Source organism: Erinaceus europaeus, chromosome 9 (genome assembly GCF_950295315.1).
Source record: "Erinaceus europaeus chromosome 9, mEriEur2.1, whole genome shotgun sequence".
Lineage (NCBI taxonomy): Eukaryota > Metazoa > Chordata > Mammalia > Eulipotyphla > Erinaceidae > Erinaceus > Erinaceus europaeus.
Genome location: NC_080170.1, coordinates 15,764,806 through 15,770,286, shown reverse-complemented (window position 1 = coordinate 15,770,286; position 5,481 = coordinate 15,764,806). Strand labels below are relative to the sequence as shown.

The 5,481-nt window shown below is 56.8% G+C and overlaps 1 protein-coding gene across 1 annotated transcript in view; it reads right to left on the bottom strand.

The window, feature by feature from the left end:
• Nucleotides 1–5,481, bottom strand: part of ARF1 (ADP ribosylation factor 1) — a 442,994-nt gene that overhangs the window by 120,035 nt on the left and 317,478 nt on the right. The window lies entirely within an intron of this gene.

Below are 5,481 nucleotides of genomic sequence, written 5' to 3'. Positions count from 1 at the left end.
GCTCATGTCTGTCTGCTGCCTTTGGAGGGCTTCTGGTGGCCTAGGGAGAGGGCCCGAGCAAGGTGGGTCAGTGAACAAAGAAGGGAGGGTCTTGTGGAGGAGGGTGTGTGGAAACAGGGAGGAGGGTTTAAGGAGGAAGGCCTGATGGATGAAGGGAGAGTGCTTGTGAGAGCGGTATCTGTGTGGAGAGGCTTGAGGAGGAGAAATGGAGAAAGGGAGCAGAGACAGTCCAGGCACAGCCGCTGGAGTATTTTCCATGAGAGGAAATACTGGGCCCTCATAGGAGTGGACATGGGTCCTCTGTGCTTGACTTCTGTACCAGCTCATCCCATGACCACCCTCTGGAGAGTGGGCAGCCACACATGCCAGGGGTGTAGAGGCGGGTTCTCCTCACCCCCAGCAGGAGAAAGGGCACCCAGTGGGCTGGGGGGGGGGGTATTTGGCAGATAAATCACATGAGCAGGTGGCTCCCCCTGCAGGTTCTCCCTGACCTCTGCTCGTGTGTGGCCCTGTGGCACCATTCTGCTTGCTGTGCCACTTGGCCACGTCTTCTTCCCCATGCCTTCCGGGTGTCCCTGAGGAGAACACAGCCATGGGCTCTGGCCCCCTGGTCCATCTTGAGGTCACTAACCTTGTACACCTGCCAAGACCTCAAATAAGGCCACTCTCTGAGGAGGAATAATGGACAGCACAGCACCCCATCCATTGCAGCCTGTGGTGGGGACTTTGCATGCCACTGACATGGCGTATGGTGTGCAGGACAAACTCTGCTCATCCAGTTAGGAAGATCGGTTCTCTTTCTTGGGAAGTCCGGCATCACCTCACAGCCCAAGGCCTTCTGGGAGAGTGGAGTGGGGTGCAGGAAGACTGTGGCAGAGCCCTTGGGGCTGCTAAAGGTGCAGCCTCTGCCCAGGCTCCATGCCAACCCTGGGCATCTGCCTCTGCTGCTTTATTCTGTGCCCCAGGCTGGCCAGTGAGCTTGGGGCCCTTGGCCAGCTAGAGGGCACCCTCCGCCTGCTCTCAAGAAGCCCCAAGATCTCAGTTGCTGTCTCTTAGTTCTCTGGAACCCACTTATGTGCCCCTCACCACCAACCCCCCAAATAACCTGTATCACTAATGGCTCCTTCCTGCCACCTCAGGTCCTGTCTAAAGAGACAAGACATCTGAGAAAATGACATGACTATGATCTGCCCACTGGTGGCTGGCTCCCTGATAGGGAGTCAGGATGAGGGCAAACCCCCCACCCAGCTTCTTGGGGCCCCACAACCTGTACAGAGGGTGATGGCAGGCAGGATGGAGAGGGGCTCAGGGACATCTAGTCTCCCAGGGGACCAAAATCTCCTGGGGGCACTCTTTCTGATGCACAATGTGGAAACCAAGGCACCCTTCCCAGGCTCCTGAGTGGTGGGAGGGGCTTCAGGACTCTGTGCCCTGCTGGGAGGGTGCTTGGGGCTGCCCCTAAATGGGACCATTCTTCCTAGGCAACAGTGGCCCAAACTGGAGCTGAAACCAAGTTGAGTGTGGGCTGCAGGCAGGCGGATGGGGGTCTGGCTGCAGAGGGGAGAAGGGGCTGGCAGGGCAGCTGGATAGGCCACTGTCACAGCCTCTCTCCGAGCTTGCAGTCAGACCCCTCCTAGGAGTACCTGGTGCATGGGTGCAGAGTTTGCACATGTGTGTATGTATGTGCACACATGCACATGGATGCAGAGTTGTGTGCATATATGTATAGGTGTGTGCATGTGCATACATATGGATGCATGGGGTGCTCTTCATGTGTGTGTGCGTGTGTGTGTTTGTGAGCATGGGAAAGGGTGCTGAGTTCATGTGTGTTCATGGTCATGCATATATACTTGTGGGCACATATGTGTGCACACGTGCAAGCATGATGGTGTTGGACCCATATGTTTACATGTGTGTGTCTGTGGGTACATGTCTGTGGAGGGGTGCTGGCCCTCGGTGTGCATATGTGTGCAAGCATGGGGACACTGGATTCACTTTTTGCATGTGTGTGTGAGCATGTGGGGGTTGCTGACCTTGTGTATACACAGGTGTGCATGCAAGTGCGTATGTTCTGGCATGGGGGCACAGAGCCCATGTGTGTGTGTATGTGTGTGTGTGTGTGTGTGTGTGTGTATACCTGCTCCTAGAGGCTGCAGTCCTGAGCTGTCACTCTCCTCCTTATCCAGTGCTGCAGTCTACCTCATCCTCACCCTGGCCTCCTCCAGCTACCAAGCTCCCATTGGTTTGGAGCCTGAGGCTGAGGCTGAGGCTGAGGCTGGGGCTGAGGCTGAGGCTGAGGCAGGCTGCCTTGTCTGGCCACATCCACCAGGTGGGCAGAGGCACCAAGGAGTGCTCTCCACCTGCCGAGAGTGGCGCAAGGCCTGGGACATGCTGGCAGTCAGGGCATCCTCCAGCCCTCTCAGCTCAGCCTGGCAGGGAGGTGAGGTACAGTGGCTTCCAACAGCCTGGCCTCAGGTGTTGTCCACAGGTGGGGAGGCTGCCAGGCCACACAGGTGGCCTGAGGCCGGTCCAGGGGAATGCTGCCCAGTGCTGGGTGTGGCTGGAGTGGGAAGCAAGAGATGGCTGGGGGATTAGGTAAGGAGGCACAGTTAGGTAATGTCTCAGACGGGGCTGCAGCCCGCCTGCCTGCCATCCAGCCTGACTTCAGAGTGAAGGTGGAGAGGAGGAGGGGCAGCAGGAAGGAGGACAGTGAGAAAGGGGTGGAGAGAGAGAGGTCATGGCTTGGACTGGTCTAGGGGCCCTTGAATTTGCTGGGGGACCCTGGGCACCCTGGCACTGCCAGGCCCATAGGCAGGGGTCTTGGCTGTCCCTCTGTGGGAACTAGCTGGCTGCACACAGCAGATGCTCAGGAGCACTCCTGAATGATGGCCTGCGGAGGCAGGCAGGAGGGTCAGGGTGTAGAGAAACGAGGCCTGAAACCTGGGGGCTGTGAGCATGAGAGTGCCACCCAGTCCCAATCAGCAGTGTTGTCTGGGGTCTCAGGGTGCCTGTCCCCTGCTGTGGGGGCTCTGTCACTGCACAGGCCACAGTGCAGTGGGGATGGCGTGTGGGACCACCCTGCTCCACCTGCTCTCCTGCTTCTCAGCACCCACTCCTCCTGCCAACCCCCCTCCCCCGTATTTTTTCAGTGCTTCCCACTTGCAACCAAGACCTTAGTGGCCACTCCAGGGTCCTAGTTTGGAGGTGGGACTATGTTCCCTGGGGTCACCCTGAGGTGACTGAGGCCACTGGGGGAGGAAGAGCCCTGATTGGGGAGGAGTGTCTAGGCCTTGCCTGTATCTGGGCCTGGACACCCTGGAGGTGGGATTGAGGGTCCCAGCCTCCTGTCTGGCAGTTGGGGAGTCTGGGCCCAGCCCAGACTGGAGGTGGAGCTGGGACCTGGGCAGCTTCCTCCCTGGGCACCACCGGCAAAAGCCCCTGTGCACTAAGGGGAGGAGGGTCCAGCAAGTTGCCATGGACACAAAGACAAACAAATAGTCCCCCCAATAAGCCTGTGGGGCCCCTGTGGCAATGACCTCATCTGCCCACCAACCCTGTGCCGTGGGGGGTCCTGGACTGGCAGGGGAGCTGCAGCATCCGTGTTTATGTTGGGCCCATGGCCATGGAAACGGCTAAGAGTTATGGGGGGGGGGAAGCCCAGAGACTCCTGCTGTGGTTCTAGCCTGGCAGCCAGAGGCCCACCTACCAGAGCAGGGAGAGGAGGGGAGGACCCAGAGAAGGAGGAAGGAGCAGAGGAGGTGAAGAGGAGAGGGCTGGAAGAGGAGAGGAGGGAAGAGAGAGGAAGTTGAGAGGTGGGGAACAAGGGAGGAGGAGCCAGGCAGAGAAGGGAAGAGGAAGGAGGAGGAGGGAGAGAGGAAGGAGAGGGCAGAAAAAAGGAGGGGGGTGAGGGGAGAAGGGCAGAGAAGAGGAGAGGAGGAGGGGGAGAGAGGGAGGAGCCATAGGGAAGAGGGAGGAGCTGTAAGGGAGAGAAGGAATGGGCAAGGGCAGACGGGGGAGAGGGCGGTCAGAGAGGGTAAAAGGGGAAGGGGACAGGGAAGAAGTGGGTGGGGAGGACAGAGGAGGGAGGACCATGGATGACAAATGACACAAGTAGCTGTGGAGGCTAGCACCCAGGTGTGTGGAAGAGCTGTGGAAAGAACTGGGACCCAGGGGCAGGGCTGGGGTGGGACAGTGCTCATGCTCCGTGTGGACAGCCAGCACACAGGTGAGGGCTGACGGGTGCACTGCTGGGGAGCCCTGGGGTCCAGGCTCAGGGGCTCTCTACTCAGAGCTGACTGGCCAGAGCTGGGGACTCTTCTAGGGCTGGGGACCAGCTCAGCTCACTGTCCTTATAGCAGGGACTCACAAGGCCACCTGCAGTCCCATAGGGGTTCCCATAGGCGCCAAGTGGGGTGCCTGGCCCTGCCATCCAGGGAAGAGAAAGGTCCACCCAGCTTTATTTTTTAAAGGCTTTCTATATTCAAGTTGATTCATTTTATTTTTGTTACCGTACAATAATAAATGGAGCCTGAGGCTGAGGCAGGCTGCTCCGTCCGACCACATCCTCCAAGTGGGCAGAGAGGCACTTAGGAGTGCTCCCCACATGCCCAGGGTGGCACAAGGCCTGGGACATTCTGGTAGAAACAGAAATATTGAAAGGGAAGGTGTCAATAGAGAGGGAGCAAGAAAGACACCTGCAGCACTGCTTCAGGGCTTGTGAAGCTTCCCCCCTGTGGGTGGGGATCCAGGGCTTGAACCCAGGTCCTTGTGCATGGTATCATATGTGCTCTACCAGCACTAACTCCCAGCCCTATTTTTATTATTATTTTTCAAAATATTTATTTATTCATCAGAGGGAAAGAAAAGGGGTCTGGCAGTGGCATACTCAATTGGGTGCACATATTACAATGCATAAGGACCTAGGTTCGAGTCCCTGCTCCCCACCTGAAGAGATGTGAAATTTACCAGCAGTGAAACAGTGCCATAGGTGTCTCTCTTTTCTCCTTCTCTATCTTTCCCTCCCCTCTCAATTTCTCTCTGTCCTATCTAATAAAAAAGTTTTCTTTTGTTTGTTTGTTTTTTTGCCTCTAGGGTTATCGGTGGGACTCGGTGCCTGCACTATGAGTCCACTGCTCCTGGAAGCTAGTTTTCCCATTTTGTTGCCCTTGTTGTTGGGTTTGTTGTAGTTGTTATTGTTATTTTTGTCATAGCTGTTGTTGTTGTTGGATACGACAGAGAGAAATCGAGAGAGGAGGGGAAGACAGAGAGGAGGAGAGAAAGATAGACACCTGCAGACCTGCTTCATTGCTTGTGAAGCAACCCCCTGCAGGTGGGGAGTTGGGGGCTCAAACTGGGATCTTTACGCTGGCCCTTGTGCCACATGCGCTTAACTCGCTGCACTGCTGCCCGGCCCCCAAAAACCAGTTTTAAAAAAAGGGAACACAGCTTAGAGGCAAAGCTTGGATGCCAGAGCTTTGGGTG